This window comes from Phacochoerus africanus, chromosome 1 (genome assembly GCF_016906955.1).
Source record: "Phacochoerus africanus isolate WHEZ1 chromosome 1, ROS_Pafr_v1, whole genome shotgun sequence".
Classification (NCBI taxonomy): domain Eukaryota; kingdom Metazoa; phylum Chordata; class Mammalia; order Artiodactyla; family Suidae; genus Phacochoerus; species Phacochoerus africanus.
This window is the reverse complement of record NC_062544.1, coordinates 24,901,140-24,916,739: the sequence shown is the minus strand read 5'-3', so window position 1 is coordinate 24,916,739 and position 15,600 is coordinate 24,901,140. Positions and strand designations below refer to the sequence as shown.

The window sequence follows — 15,600 nt, the reverse complement described above, 5'->3', positions numbered from 1 at the left end:
CAGCTCGGATCTGGCATGGGAACTTCCATATGCTGCGGGTGTGGCCCTAAAAAGCAAAAAATATATAAATAAAAATAGGGTGAACTTGCCAGAAAGAGTGGTGCCAGTCCCAGAATCATTTCTGGGGGTAAGGATTCCCTTTTGTCATGTACCAGAAAGGCAGATCTTGGGGGAATCCTGGAAGGCTGCTTCTCTGTCCTGGCACCTCGAAGGAGCTTCTCGGGAAATCACTCAACTTGTGGGTATCACCTGAGGCTGGCTTCCTCCCCTTCCCCTTCAGGGGCCACCATCTCCATTTTGTCGCTCCCCCATCTGATACAGGAAACTAATCTTTGCTCCCTGACACCACTGTAAAAATTATTCAGTGCTTCGCAAAACTCATCTCTGTGACTAATGAGAGGAAAGACTGTTTCTGACCAGGAAGAAGGAACATTTGCAGGGGATGAGGTAGAAGGAGCCACAGCAGCCTGAGCCCTTATTTCTAACCCCATAAGCATCCAGAAGCTTGAAGCAGCTGGACTTGTCCTACCGAAGAAAGGCTCCAGGCACAGTCTCTGAGAGGCACTGTGGGGGCGTCTGAGCTTGGTGGGTTCCCATGGAGCAGTTGGGCAGAAGTGAATACCCCATTTCATTCGTGCTTGTATTTTTTTCCAACCTACTGCTGTGACCTCCAATGCTTTGGTAGTTTCCTAGTCTTAACTGTTCCAGACAAGAGGAAACTCAGATTTGCATTCTCCACATATTGCATGAAAAGAAAGTCTGACTCCTTGGATGGTACCTGTAACAACAAAATGAGAAAATTCTCATGTGAGAATTCAGGGGCTGGATTAATATTCTGCAGCCCTGAAGGTCTGCTCAGGAGGGGTGCACAGACGTCATGGGTTTTACACCTTTGTTTTGCCGATAGGGACATTTTAGCCCAGAGACGCCAAGGCCACAACGCAGCAAGGTCAAAGATCCATGTCATCTGATTCCCGAGCAAACTGTTTTCATTTTCCCCGTTAAACCTACAGCATCTTGGATAAAACTCTACCGCTGGCAAATGAGAAAAACCCAGTCTCTGTTTTTCTTTTTTTCCTGGTGGTGTGCATCTTTTCCTCCATTCTGAAGTGGGAGCTATGCCTTTGTTTCTCTTTTCTGGAATTAGTGGAGAAATCAGAAACCTCCTTGAGGTTTGATGTGACCTGCTGAAGCTGTAGCCACAACACAAAGCCAGAAGCAGTTGCTCCAGACTGGAAACTTGTAGGTTAAACGGAAGCTCACCAGTTTTCCCATCGTGGCTCAGCAGGTTAAGAACCCAGCGAGTATCCATGAGGATGCACGTTCAATCCCAGGCATTGCTCAGCTGGTTAAGGGTCACGGATGCAGCTCAGATCTGTTGTTGCTGTGGCTGTGGTGCAGGCCGGCAGCTGCAGCTCCCATTTGACCCCTAGCCCGGGAACTTCTATATGCTGCAGGTGCAGCCCTAAAAAGAGAGGGGAAAAAAAAAAAAAAAAAAACTGGCCCTCACCTTGATACCCAGGCAGAACCCTCCCAGAGGGGCCCCTCTGGCTTCCAGCCCTTTCTTTCCTTTGTTTTTCTGGCCTCTTCCTTCTGAGCCAACTCTTTTTGGGGAGAGGGGGTGTATTCAGCCCAGTGAAACCTGTGTAGCTGCTCCAGGGTCCTGTGGCATTTGGAGCCTAGCAGTCAGGGAAATGGCTTACCATCTTCACCTGGCCTCCACCCGCATCTCTCTTCCAGCAGCAAGGCCCAGGGGCTTCCAGAGCCCACCCAGACCCAAGGCCCAGGCAGGAGGGATTTCTGGCACTTCTCTTGCTGCTGCAGGAGTAACAGCCAAGGCCTCCTTTCCAGCCTTCTCAGAGAGGGAAGCCAAAGAACCAATCCGAGGAAGGCAGAAAGAACATGCGGAACTCAGCTTCTGAAATGGAACCAGTGTACTGAATTATCCGTGCTGGTACCAGTGGAGAAAAGGCAGCAGTGGTGTGGAAAATACAAAATAGCGGCTAATCCCCTAGCATTTTATATTTGACTTGAGAATCCAGCAGATGGTTCTCCCCCTTCTGTCGATTTTGCCATCCTCATCCTCTTGTTTTAACCCATTTTATTTTTTCCTGAGTATGGAGTGACTGGTAGTGTCTCCCAACCAGCTAGGAGAAAGAGTTAAAATTTGCTCGAAAGGAGTTCCTGTGTGACTCAGGGAGTTAAGGATCCGGCAATGTCACCACTGTGGCTTGGGACGCTGCTGTGGCGCGGGTTTGATCCCTGACCTGGGAACTTCCATGTGCCACAGGTGTAGCCAAAAAAATTGCTCTAAATAATCTCCCCAATATGCCCATGTTTCTTGCAGTCATTCTCAGTGCTCTTCAAATGCCAAGATTTTTTTTTTTTTTTCAGCATTTCATCGTGGCTCAGCAGAAACGAATCTGACTAGTATCCATGAGGACACGGGTTCAATCCCTGGCCTCGCTCAGTGGGTTAAGGATCCAGGATTGCCGTGAGCTGTGGTGTAGGTCACAGAAACAGCCGGGATCTGGCATTGCTGTGGCTGTGTTGAGGGCCGGCCGCTACAGCTCAGATTCGACCCCTAGCCTGGAAAGCCCCACATCCATGGGTGTGACCCTAAAAAGACAAAAAAAAAAAAAAAGATATTTTTTTCCACATCAGGCAGGTTAGTGTTTACAGTCTGATTGTGCTTAGCATAACATCTGGCCCTAGGTTTTCCTCTCTTTCTCTGTGATATTGTCACAGGAAGATTACGCTCGCAATGTGATGCTCTCATAGCGCTCCTCTTTTACAAATTTTTTAAAAGTGAATTCACATAACACAGAATTCACCATTTTAAAGTATATGATTCAGGGAGTTCCTGTTGTGGCTCAGTGGTAACAAAATAAACTAGTATCCATGAGGAGGCAGTTTCGATCCCTGGCCCTGCTCAGCAGGTTAAGGATCCAGCATTGTCGTGAACTGTGGTGGAGGTCACAGATATGGCTAGTTTCCTGCTTTGCTGTGGTTGTAGTGTAGGCCAGCAGCTACAGTTCCAATTTGACCACCAGCCTGGGAACTTCCATATGCCACAGGTATGGCCCTAAAAAGCAAAAAAAAGAAAGGGAGGAGGGAAGGAAGGGAGGGAGGGAGGAAGGATGGAAGGAAAGAAGGAAGGATGTGATTCAGTGTTATTTCGTACATTCACAGTATTATGCGGCTCTCATTTTGACCCAAAACATTTTCATACCCCCACAAAAGGAAACCCCATATCCGTTAAGCCGTCTCTCCCCATTCCCTCCACCCCCAGTACCCAGCAACTGTTAATCTGTTTTCTGTTTCTATATATTACCTGTTCTGGGTATTTCACATAAATGGAATCATACAATATGGGTACTTTTTTGTCTGGTCCTTTCATTTAACATAGTGTTTTCAAGATTCATCTATGTTGTGCCTGTATCAGTATGCTGTTCCTTTTTGATGACTGAATAATATTCCATTGTGTGTGGATATACCACAATTGGTTTACCCATTCATCCAGTGGCTGACGTTTGGGTTGTTTCTGCCTTTGGACTATTGTGAATAGTGCCATGAACATTTGGATATGAGTTTTTGTCCGAACACCTGTTTTCAGTTATTTTACATATATCCCTAGGAGAGGAGCTGCTGGGTTATCAGGTAATTCTACGTTTAACTTTTTGAGAAACCATCAAACAGTTTTTCAGAGTGGCTGCACCATTGTGCATCCCTTCCGGCCATGGAGCAGATCTCAATTTCCCCACATCCTCAACAACCCTTGCTTCCCATCTTTTTGAACATAGCCATTATAGTGGGTACAAAGCAGTATCTCATTGTGACCGCCCCCCCAACCTTGAGTTTTGTACCAAGCACATCCTATGTGCCAGGTGCTGTGTGTAAGGTGCACTCACGAGCAAGACAGATCCTGCCCCCGTCGTCCTGTTGCTGATGAATCCAGGCATCCATTATTCATGACAAGTCCTAGTGAAGCAAAAGAAGCTGGCCTTTTCCTGGAGTATTTCAGTTCTGCACATTAGCTGAATTGAATGTAGTTATCAGCACGGCCCATGTTGCTGAGTTTCGATGCCCCTTTTTTCAGCAGTTAATTACAGGGACCTTGATATCCCCTTACACTAAGCTTACAAGTCACATTTTAATTGGCTTCTGCTGCCACCAAGATACCTTTGAGTGACGCCTTGCTAATGGCCACTGACCTCGTACATCCGAGTACATGACCTGGTGAGTACCGCCCAGTTGTTTCAGGACCCACGGCTTGTACACCTTTGGAAAACAAGCCAGTGTCACCACTGGGGAAGGCCGTGCCCAGGAAAGACTGATTAAAATCTGTGCGATTTGGAGTTCCTGTCGTGGCTCAGTGGAAATGAATCCGACTGGTATCCATGAGGATGCAAGTTTGATCCCTGGCCTTGCTCAGTGGATTAAGGAGCTGGTGTTGCTGTGAATTGTGGTGTAGGCTGCAGATGCGGCTCAGATCCCAAGTTGCTGTGGCTGTGATCCCCGGCTGTGTAGGCCAGCAGCTGCAGCTCTGATTTGACCCCCCCTACTCAAGAGGCGACCCACCCATCCCAATAGGTGATGGCATTGTAGCATCCCCATAGAGTGTAGGTCCCTTCCCTTTGTCCCCAGAAATGAGTTAAAATCAGTCTCCTTTCCCCAATGATCCTAAAAATCAAATAGCCTAGGACTCCCAGGGAGTCTAGTTCATAGACACACCAGGGACGGGGAGGGGATGCTGTTGAGTATACTGCCCTCACCTGCAGGGGTCAAGATGCTTACAGACCAATGAGAGCAGCTGGGCCCCAGGGACATATGCCAAGACCAAACCTTAACTCTTCTCACCAGCCTCCCTCCGAGCAAAGATGAGTGGGTTCACTCCACACAGTCATATCAGAGCCTCCCTGTCCTTGCACTTTGAAAGTCACAGGGATGTGGGGGTCGCGTGGAGGGTGGGACCCAAGGCTCACAGACCAGGAAGATAGATGTGAACGTGACTCACCGATGTATTAGCGGAGTTGCCTTGACGATGCTACTACTACCGTGGCCCATCTGAAGCTTGGTTTCCTCCTGTGTTTGCAACTAATCTTACTATGGCGAAATAAGTCCTTTAAGGGAGGGGTAACCCAAGAGTCAGGAGTTTGCACAGGAAGGTGTCACAGAGCATGTGGTCTCCGGGGAGGGTCTTGATGGAAGGGAAGGGATTTCCTGAACGATGGACGGGGAAAGGACCAGCCTAAGTGTGGACATGGCACTCTCCCCTGGTGCATGGAAGGGGTGGGCCATGCCAGGATAAGGAGTCTGGGCTGTTTACAGAGGAGCAGCCTCACCTGCAGTCATTATGGGCACAGACAGACCTGGGTTCAAAGCCCCGCTTGGAGATGGATCTCTCAATGCCTCACCCTTTCTGGGTAAAGTAGGGCTGGCGATGCCGTGAAAGCCAACTGAGAGGAGACATTGAAGATGCTTAGCTCAGTACTTGATACCTGATAAATATGAATAAGGTAATTATTGCCCTGGGGTTGTTGTTGTTACCATTTACAGCATAGGCCACCAGGAGTCATCAAAGGTTTGTGTACAGACTAAGGAATGTCAAGATGACGAAATCATACACCAGAGATGATGGTGTGGCATTTGACTAATTTAGATGCTCAATACGTTCTTTGATTGGTTATTCATTACAAATGGCCACCAAGGAACAGTGTTAAATTTTATAATTACCAGGAGTTCCCCCTGTGGCTCAGTGGGTTAAGGACCCAATGTTGTCTCTGTGAGGATGCAGGTTCAATCCCTGGCCTCATTCAGTGGGTTAAGGATCTGGCATTGCCGCAAGCTGTGGTGTATGTAGGTTGTGGATGCGGCTGAGATCCAGTGTTGCTGTGGCTGTGGCATAGCCCTCTGCTGCAGCTCTGATTCAACCCCTTGCCTGGAAACTTCCATATGCCACAGATAGGGCCATAAAAAGAAAAAAAGTTTTTGTAATTGCTGTCCTTAGTGTCCTTCATTCCTATGTTATTTGTAAATATGGGCTCATGTTGACATCTTTGTTCTGGAAAGAGAAAAATTTGTATTTTTTCTTCTGTGTAGGTGGCTTGTGATGGCTTCTTGTATTTCAATCTCATATCAGCTGGAGAAATACAAAAAGCTTGTGAGTCTGGACTGCTGCCTGACATCCAGAAAGAATATATTGAATATCTCAATAATAGATGCTTTGGTCTGGGATGGAAGAAGGGATAAAGAGATAGGCTCAAATCACAGCAGGATTTGAGTCGGATGAACAGGAACTTTTTCTTAAAAATCTCATAAGAAATTGACCTCAGGCCCCATAGCTTCAGAGCTGAAGGAGACTTTAGAGATTATGTAAGATGAATTCTTATATTTAATATTATTTATTTCAAAGCAAAGACAATTAAGCCATGCCACCAATACAGTTTCGGAGTGGAGATATTTCATAACTTTCATACTGAAAACTTCCTTTGGGGCGAAATGTTATTATCTCCATTTTACAGATGGAGAAACTGAGCCTTGGGGGCATGGACGGTGTCATAGTCTGATCAGGCTGCTACAATAAAATACCATAAACTGGGTGGCTTATAAACAGCAAACGTTTGTTTCTCACAGTTCTGGAGGCTGGAAAGTCTAAGATCAAGGTGTGGGCAGATTCTGCATGTGCTGGGGGCCTGTTCCCTAAATAGCTGTTTTTTGGCTATTAGGTGGCAGGATAAAGGAGGGAGGGCTTTCTAAGCCCTCTTTTATAAGGACTTGAATCCCATTCTGACAGCTCTGCCTTTATGACCTCATCACCTCCCAAAGACCCCACCTCTTAATCGCTTTGGGGCATAGGCTATAACATATGAATCTGGGGGGGAAACACAGACCCTCAGTCTGTAGTATTCTCTCCCCCTCAGCCCCTAACATTCACATCTTTCTCTCCTGCAAAACACATTCATTCCATCCCATAGGCCCACTCTTGTTCCAGAGTCAACTTAAAAATCTAAAGTCCAAAGTCTCATGTAAATATATGAATCACGCTTGTGATAGAACATGATGGAAGATATATAACATAAAGAATGTGTGGAGTTCCCATCATGGCGCAGTGGTTAACGAATCCGACTAGGAACCATGAGGTTGCGGGTTCGGTCCCTGCCCTTGCTCGGTGGGTTAAGGATCCGCCGTTGCCATGAGCTGTGGTGTAGGTTGCAGACGAGGCTTGGATCCCGCGTTGTTGTGGCTCTGGTGTAGGCCGGCGGCTATAGCTCCGATTCGACCCCTAGCCTGGGAACCTCCATATGTCGAGGGAGCAGCCCTAGAAAAGGCAAAAATACCAAAAAAAAAAAGAATGTGTGGATATATATATATATATATATATATATGACTGGATCACTTTGCTGTATAGCAGAAATTAACAGAACACTGTAAATCAACTATACTTTAAAACATTAAAAAAAATAAATGTCATCTACATCATGGAGTTCCCTGAGGGACTAGTGGTTAAGGATCTGGTGTTGTTACTGCTGTGACGCGGGTTTGATCCCTGGCTTGGGAACTTCCACATGCCTCAGGTGCAGCCAAAGAAGGAAGGAAGGAAGAAAGAAAGAGGAGTTCCCATTGTGGCTCTGTGGTTAACCAGCCTGACTAGCATCCATGAGGATGTGGGTTCGATCCCTGGCCTTGCTCAGTGGACTAAGGATCCGGTGTTGCCGTGAGCTGTGGTGGAGGTTGCAGACGTGGCTCTGATCCAGCATTGCTGTGGATATGGCTTGGCCGGCGGCTACAGCTCAGATTGGACCCCTAGCCTGAGAACTTCCATATGCCAAGGGTGCGGCCCTAAAAATACAAAAAAGGAAAAAAGAAAAGGGAAAGGAAAGGAGGAAGGAAGGAAGAAACACTAAATGTCACCTAAAGCAGATGTGGGTGGGACTCGAGGTATGATTCATTCTGAGTCAATGCTTGTGAACCTGTGGCATCAGATATAAATGTGCTTCCAAAGCACAGTGTTGGGACAGGTATTGGACCGATGGTCCCATTCCAAAAGGGAGAAAGAGGACAGAAGAAAGGCGTGACAGGTCCCAAGCAAGCCCCCAAACCCTAAGACTCCAGATTAATCTTGGACCCGAAGTTCTGCTCTCCGGGCTCCCTGGGGCAGATGTGAATGCGTCCTTCGCAGGACCAAAAGCCTACAGGAGCTCAAGCCTTCCGTTTTATAAACAATGGAGAGCAAATGTTGAGAGCCTCCAAAAGTTAGCAGTGAGGGTGGGTTGGAACTGTGAGCAAACGCAAGAAAGTCTTCAATTTCTCCGTGAAAGATGCTTGTGGTTTTTTAAAAAAAGGACATAAAGCCTTTCGAGGTCCTCAGAGACCATCCCTGCCTGCTGTGGGGCAGCTTCTATGCACTGGAAAGACCAGCCCTGAGTAGGGCAGCTTAGGAGCCACTGTTTGAATGAAAACCAGCATGCCGCCTGGGCTCTGATGCCTGCAGCCGCTTCTGCCAAGGAAGAAATCCTCTCCTCCTCTGGCTGCACCTCTGGGTCATATTCTCAAGGCTGGAAGAGTTCATCTCTAGAGTCTGAAGGGAAAATTTCCCACCACCACCCCCCCCCCCCCGGGTGGGAAAAACACTGAGAAACATACTACAGTTTGTAGTGGTAGATTTAAAAAAGAAGTGAAACACAATGATGGGGGAGATGGCTTGCAGATCTGGTAACAAAAGCACATTTCATCTTTCCAGTTTCTCACTCTCTCCTCTCCCCGATGCCAGGAAGGATCCCCAGATGGTTGTCACTCTAGAGTGCAAGAGTGTAACTAGGGAAACCACAAACCTGCCCCAATCGCTATGGAGACAGCCTTTTATTTGTTTGGCCTCTGAGGATTCATGACATCAGCACGGATGCTTCTTACAAAGAAATTTGAATTCCCAAGGAGGAGGGTTAAGAATTGTATTAGAACATTTCAGCCACTTTGAAGGCTCCCACTAGCCTAATTGTCGGTGTGTTTATCAAGAGCCTGTCTTACATTGGCTGCCATGAGGAGCCTTTTAGAGCTGATGTAGCTGAAGGCTGAGTTAGTGAATCGACAGGCATGTAAGGTTTTAGGGACACTGGTGAAGGAATGACGTACTGAGAATAAATCTGTTTCCACCAGAGGCAGCCCACTGGGATATAATAAGGCACAAAAATCATCAGGTTTGCCTGGGGTGGAAGTTTCCCAGAATGGGTCTCAGATGTCTGCACGCTAAAACAGGGCAAGGTCCAGGCAAACCTTGGCAAGTTGGACATCCTTGGTGTAAGGTCCCTTGGTCCTCGTGTCAGGCTGACACAAGAAAGGCTGTATTTGAGGCATGCTTCAAAACATGAGCGCACATTTTGCAAACAGTAACCAAACTTCCCAGTCTAAAAGTGGCTGGGAAACAAAAGGAAATTCTCTCCTGGTGAATGTGGGGTATCTTCATTTAATTTGCTTTGTGTTTGTTTGTTTGTTGTTGTTTTATTTACCTAGAAAGGCCAGAAATTTGCTTCAAATTGAAACCTGTCCAAAATAAAGGAGAGCTCAGCTTGTTCCCAGCAACTCTCTTTCCTACTCAATTGGTCTGCAGAGAGTTCTACCCCCTGCACCCCCACATTTTTCAGTATAAATTCATTTGCCAAATCCCCAACAAACCAGAAACTGTGTAAACTCAGAAGTGGAGTTACTGGTATTTCCCAGCCATGTGTAAAACACACCTTTATTCTCCAAGGCCTGGCGTGCCTCTTTGGTGCTAATCCATCATCTGTACTTGCATGATTGCAGAGCTTGCTTTTGAGAGCATCTACTGGGGTGGATGCAGTTATTCTGCTACTGAGAAGGTGCCTATGTGGAAAAGCCATATGATATACACCAAATAAAAGGTGTTAGGCTATCGGTGAGGCAGAGGATGCATAACGCTGCTTGGTTGATGCTTCAGGTCTTAACCAAGTTCTAGGGAGGTGTTCTGATCAGAGAGCTTAATTAACCTAGGACTCTGTCCTTTGCAAAGTAGGTTGGGTTCATTGTTTTGGAATGCTAACAATCACTTAATTCTCTAAATAGCCCTATAATATGACTAGATGCAGGCATGTTAAATTTCGGAGGTCAGTATCACTTTATCTATAATATATATATTCGCATTTCATGCATACAGTAGGGAGTTAGTATACATTATTATGTAGGAAAAAATAGGCATAAAGTTGTCAGTCCTATAGATGAGAATCTTTGTGGATACATAAATAATTCATGGATCGGTAAACATATCTACCTGCATGTGTTCTTGGGTCTGGTGGACAAGTGTACAAAATGTGCAAAATAATAGATTCACTTCTTTTTGTTCATTTGAGATGTTGTTTTCATGCGAAATCACAGTAGCTCCTTAATGATGAGAGGTACTGACAATTCATTAGCAGACTGTGGGCTTGGATCAAGTGTTTGATTTGCCTACAAAGTGTGACCAGTTCTCCATTATATGAAGTGTATGCGTTTCTTTTCAACACGATTTTTTTCCTTTTGCCACTGACAATAACCTTGAGCTTTGTTTTTATTTTTTGTCTTTCGAAGGCCCCAGCCAGCAGAAGACAGATGCTTCAATAATTTCCTCTTCAATAATGATTTTTTTTTTAGAATGTTAAACTGTCATATAAAACAACCTTCAGAAGCACTACTAGATTTCTTTTTTTCCCTTAAAGGGCAATTGGATAACGGGGAGAAAAGGAGTAGCAGGTCAAGGCTGTACTTCGTGTTTTGTCATCGGGCATGTTTTAAGAAAGCAGGGATTCCTCGGGGTTTAGTGTGTTTTTGTTTTGTTTCATCTTTTAAAAGTTGCAACATTCTGTTTCTCCTTGGTGTAGAAAAAGAAACACTCTTTGCATATGTGTATGTTGGAACATATCTGTTTCATCAAAAATGAATTCAGATCAGTTTTTAGAATTCTTTTATGATAATGGAGATGTAAAAACCACAGGAGGTAACCTCCCAAATGTTTTCAAAGGATATCTCACACTTCATTCTATATCCTGGGTACCTCAGACAGTGTGAGCATCTAATAATATTCAACTGGTCTTGTAGGGTCATTTGTTGAATTCTGAGACTGTAGACTTGCTTTCAGTTTCCCTAAGGCTTTCCTTGTGAATCTCATGAGGAAGTCCTTGCCCTTATCTTGTGCATTTCATGTACTTTTGCTCAGAAATTAACAAACTGTTTGACTAACTCTAAAGAGGCTAAACCTTAACTACCTCTCCCATTTAGCAGGAGGAGGACTGTAGCCATTGGAGCTGCAGTCCTAGAGCAAAGCACTGCAGCTGGATTTGGGGCCCCGGAGTGACAGTGCCTTGAGGCTAAGTGAACCATGCGTGGGCTGAGACACTGGGGCGCTCAGAACGCCAGGATGAGAAGTGAACATCGGGGTAGCTGTATCCTGGTGTGTAGATCTTGCATCTAGGTAACTAGTTGGGAATTCTTCTTTTCTTGCAGCTCACCATAGCCTGTTTCTGGAGATATCTGTTCCCAAGGTATTCCTCATGGAGTCTCAAATGCATCATTGAAGTCATGAAATTTTCTTTTTTCTTTTGTTGTTGTGTGCTGCTGGTGGTGCTGGTGGCGGGGCTGGGGGGGGAGTGTCGGGGGATGATAGGTAGATGGCTCTTCATATTGTAATCAGTTCTTTTTAAAGCCCCTTTTTGAGGATTGAGATATGCTTCTTTTCGTTTTTTCAGAACCGCAAAAATATTTCTCTCCCGCTTCAATTATGAAATTTGAAATTGTGATGGGAAGAGATGAATGGTGATAATACTACGCTTGCAAATGGGAATTCTGACAAAAGCACTCTCTGCCTGTCTGCTGTTTGTGGAGATTATTTTAAGTCCTCACTCATGCTGGCTTTCCTTTCTGACTTGTTTATATTCTCAGAGTATAAAAATACAGAAGTCAGAAAGCTCCTCTCGGGGAGTCCGCGTTGAGTTCTTGTCTCAGGATTCCTTTCTAAATGAACTCTGGTATCGTTTCAGCACTCACATTGTTTGTCAAAATCGGAGCTGCCCAGGGAAATTAGAGCATTTAATTTAATATCGTGAACATTTGGGGGCTTCTCGCCTCATTCATAGGCAGGAGAGTGAAAAATCACATTGAGTCTTCTGTATAAAGTAAAACCACGGTAAAAGTCGCCTCCCCAAAAACTCAGCCAACCTTCCCTTGACCCGCTGCCGTCGGGCTCCTCATTGTCACACTGTGCCCCTGGAAATCTCCCTTTCTTCCAAGTGGCCTCCCCAGATGCTCGCTAGCAGAGATCTCTGCGGCCGAAAGGCAGCCCCCATGAGCTCAGGAAAGGAATGCTCTGTCCTCACTCACGTTAGCGGTGGGGCCGTGGGTAGCTTTCGTGCAGGTAGTTTGAGGCCAGCCCTGCCACACTTGCACTCAAGGGATTCATCCTGCAGCCAGAGGTGACCAGCCGGGAAGTCGCTGGCACTATGCTGGGCACCGGGGCAGGTTATTCTGTGTGGCGAGAGGAAAGGATTCTGTAGCAGTGCAAAACACACTTCTCACGGCCAAGGAAGAATAGAAAGAAGGCTACCAGGCAGATTCCACAGCTGAGTTCTTAGTGCACCCTTTTCCGAAGTTCCTTTTGCACCTGCCTCCTGAATAACGGGGTTTCATGTGGAGCGGGCAATGGGCTTTTTTGATTTGCTTTTGATAAGATCTTATAAAGGAGTCCTTTCAAAGACACGAAATGGACCTGTGACCTGAGCGCTTAGAACGCGCATTGGCGGCCTCCATCAACCCCCGGAAGCAAACTGCTAAGTCAAATGCACTGGCCTTAACTCTGGAAGCTTCTCTGTGTGTCTCATAGCTAGCACTCCTTTCCAGCACCCCCAAAAAGATGCTGCATTTCCTTTATTTCGCTGCCTGTCTCCTGTGCTTCAGGCCTAACTTGTATGTGTCTGGGATGTAATTTTGGAAGGAAAAAAAAAAAAAAAGCTCATCTGAACCAAGGTGTGTATTTACTTTGTTTTAGGGACCTCGCTTGTTTACAATGAATGAGTGTTTTGCGAACACCGATGCTCAGTGCCATGGAGGTGTGACAGCGGGGAAGGGAAGTGACTCAGGTTTTTGTTTGCCCGACAGGACCGCGCAAGCCTTTATCCCACAGACTTCCATCATGAATGATGCCTCTGGGGACTGACTGACTACCAAGGCGGGGAGACTGTTTATCTGTGGCTAGAATGAAAGGAGACAACCGTGGTTATAATAAATGTCTTATAGAAAAGCACACTTCAGCATAAATATTTTAAATTTTGATACATTTCGTATGTTCCAAAATACTCTATGGAATACATCCACAGAGATGCTTATATTAAAGCTTCGTTTTCCTCATTACTAATGAACAGCTAGGTGTCAACCTGTGCCACCTGCTGAAACTATTTAAACATCACATAATTGATAACATACTAGACATGTCTGCTTTTAACCTTAAAGTGAGCAGAGCCTTCTCAGAGACCCTTTGTCCCCACCTCTCTAGATCCAAAGTTGCAGGACCCTGATGGGATTTTTTCTTTTTTTCAATCTTTTGCCCATTTCAACTTTTCCCATACCCTTTTAAATTTCTTTCTACCACTTCATTTTTTTTTCTCTTCCTTCTGTGCGTTTCTTCTCCCCCGCAAGTTGCATTCTTTCCACCTAAAATTCTGTGCATTTAGAGTAGCCTCTTTGGTTTCTGGTGCTCTCATAAAGAAAAGTCACAGCAACTGCTGCAAACATCCCAGCAAATAAATAATATTCTAATAGCCAGGACCTCTCCAAAATGTCTGCACGAAAGCAGATGCGTCACAAACAGCCATCTCTACACGCCACCCCAGACTTCCCAGTTTGATGAGGTAGATACTTTTCTATATAGGGGAACAGTGCCGTTTTTTGCCGAATTCAGCACGTTCATGAAACAGTTGCTTGGAGCCAAAGCCAACTCCACTGCATTTCTGCTTGGTAAGGTTTGGTGGCCTTGGCGTGGGCCAGGCGTTGTTGATTCATTGGCCCTTTAACTGATGATAAATCTAGAAGCTGGGCAGTAGTACTAGGCTGCCTTAATAGAACCTCTGCGGGGAATCAGCAGCCCCAACGCTTCCCGGAAATCTACGAAAAGGACACTCGGTAAACTCCCATTAATCGAGGCTTGGGAAGAATTCGGGGTAGCAGGAACTCTGAGATCCCGTGTGAGTCAGCGTCAGCAAGAACTTTGAACCCTAGACGTAGAATTTCGTCCACCTACAGAGTGCTTCTTGGGGTACCTATTTCCTGCTTATGCTTACATTCTGAGCATCTTAGTGTGTTGTTTTGGGAGCGTCTTTTGAGATGATTCTCTTTCCCATGAGACGGTGGCAGGGCCCATCTGCTCTGATGCACATATCACTCTGTACGGATTTCATTCATGCGCATTTGTGCAATCCTGCCTCTATATATTTTTTCCGTGATAACAGGATTTTAATTGCAATACCACCTTCCTTCAACAGAGTATAAAATGCTCCAAGGGAGCTACCAGAGGCAGTTTCGACACACCTTCTGCGGAGAATTGTCTTGGGATAGATCAGCGCAAGTTTCAAGTAAAAATTCCAGCATCAGGAGAGCCTTCCACCTAAGAAGGGCTGGTTTTATCTGAGACAAAAGAGAGCAAAAGGGAGTCTAGAGGGGAGTTTTGCAACACAGCCGTGCTTCTCTGGCTGTCTCCCCACAAAGATTACAGTGTGTTCTGTGCACAAAATATAGTAGTCTGGTGGTAATAACCAGTTTCTGTATAATGCATTTTTTAATTAAATGAGGTATGTATATACCATAGATGTATATATACTATATATGTACTACAAATATATAATAGATGCATGTGTATATATACTATATATATGTATTATAAATAGATACATAGATAGACAGACAGACCTATATATGTAAAAGAGATGACATGTAAGTTGGGGTGTGGTCGTGGTATCCTGACTTACACAAGAGGCGTATTTTGATTTGAGATAACAGTGTCTGCTTGTTACCCCTCACGGAAAATAACCTCAGCCCCTCACCAGAATGTACATTAGTCGAGGTGTCTTTTTGAAAAATCATGATTTTCATGCTTATAAGAAGGAAAGGGAAATAAGAAAAAAAAAAGAAAAGAAAAAGTCCTGAAATAGGTGCTTTTAATTCTCCCCAATTTAAATTTAAGTGGTACATCTTTAAGGCCATAACAATATTCCTTTTTTTTTTTCCCTCCCCCATCAGGAACGCTTCCATCAATGAATTTCTTTAATGTTGATGATGACTGGTGCAGTTTGAGGGAATCTGTATTTAGTTGGAAAATGCTTCAATCGAATGACCTACCAGATGGGCCCCTAACAAAGCACGGAGGCATCAAACCACCACAGACATTTGGTGCTTAGAATAATAAAAAGACTATAAAATTAGATTAGTTGAGTCTAATTTGGAATTGGTATATTCCCCATGCACCCTCGCCGCTCTTGGGCAGATAAAGCCTCGAGATTTAGCACTGTGTCAGAGCAGAAGACTGCAACTTCCAGTAAAAGGCAGACAGGCAGAGGGAGAGAGGGA

The 15,600-nt window shown here is 45.2% G+C and overlaps 1 protein-coding gene across 1 annotated transcript in view; it reads left to right on the top strand.

Moving 5' to 3' along the window:
- SLIT3 (slit guidance ligand 3) overlaps positions 1-15,600 on the top strand; it is a 670,365-nt gene that overhangs the window by 467,493 nt on the left and 187,272 nt on the right. The window lies entirely within an intron of this gene.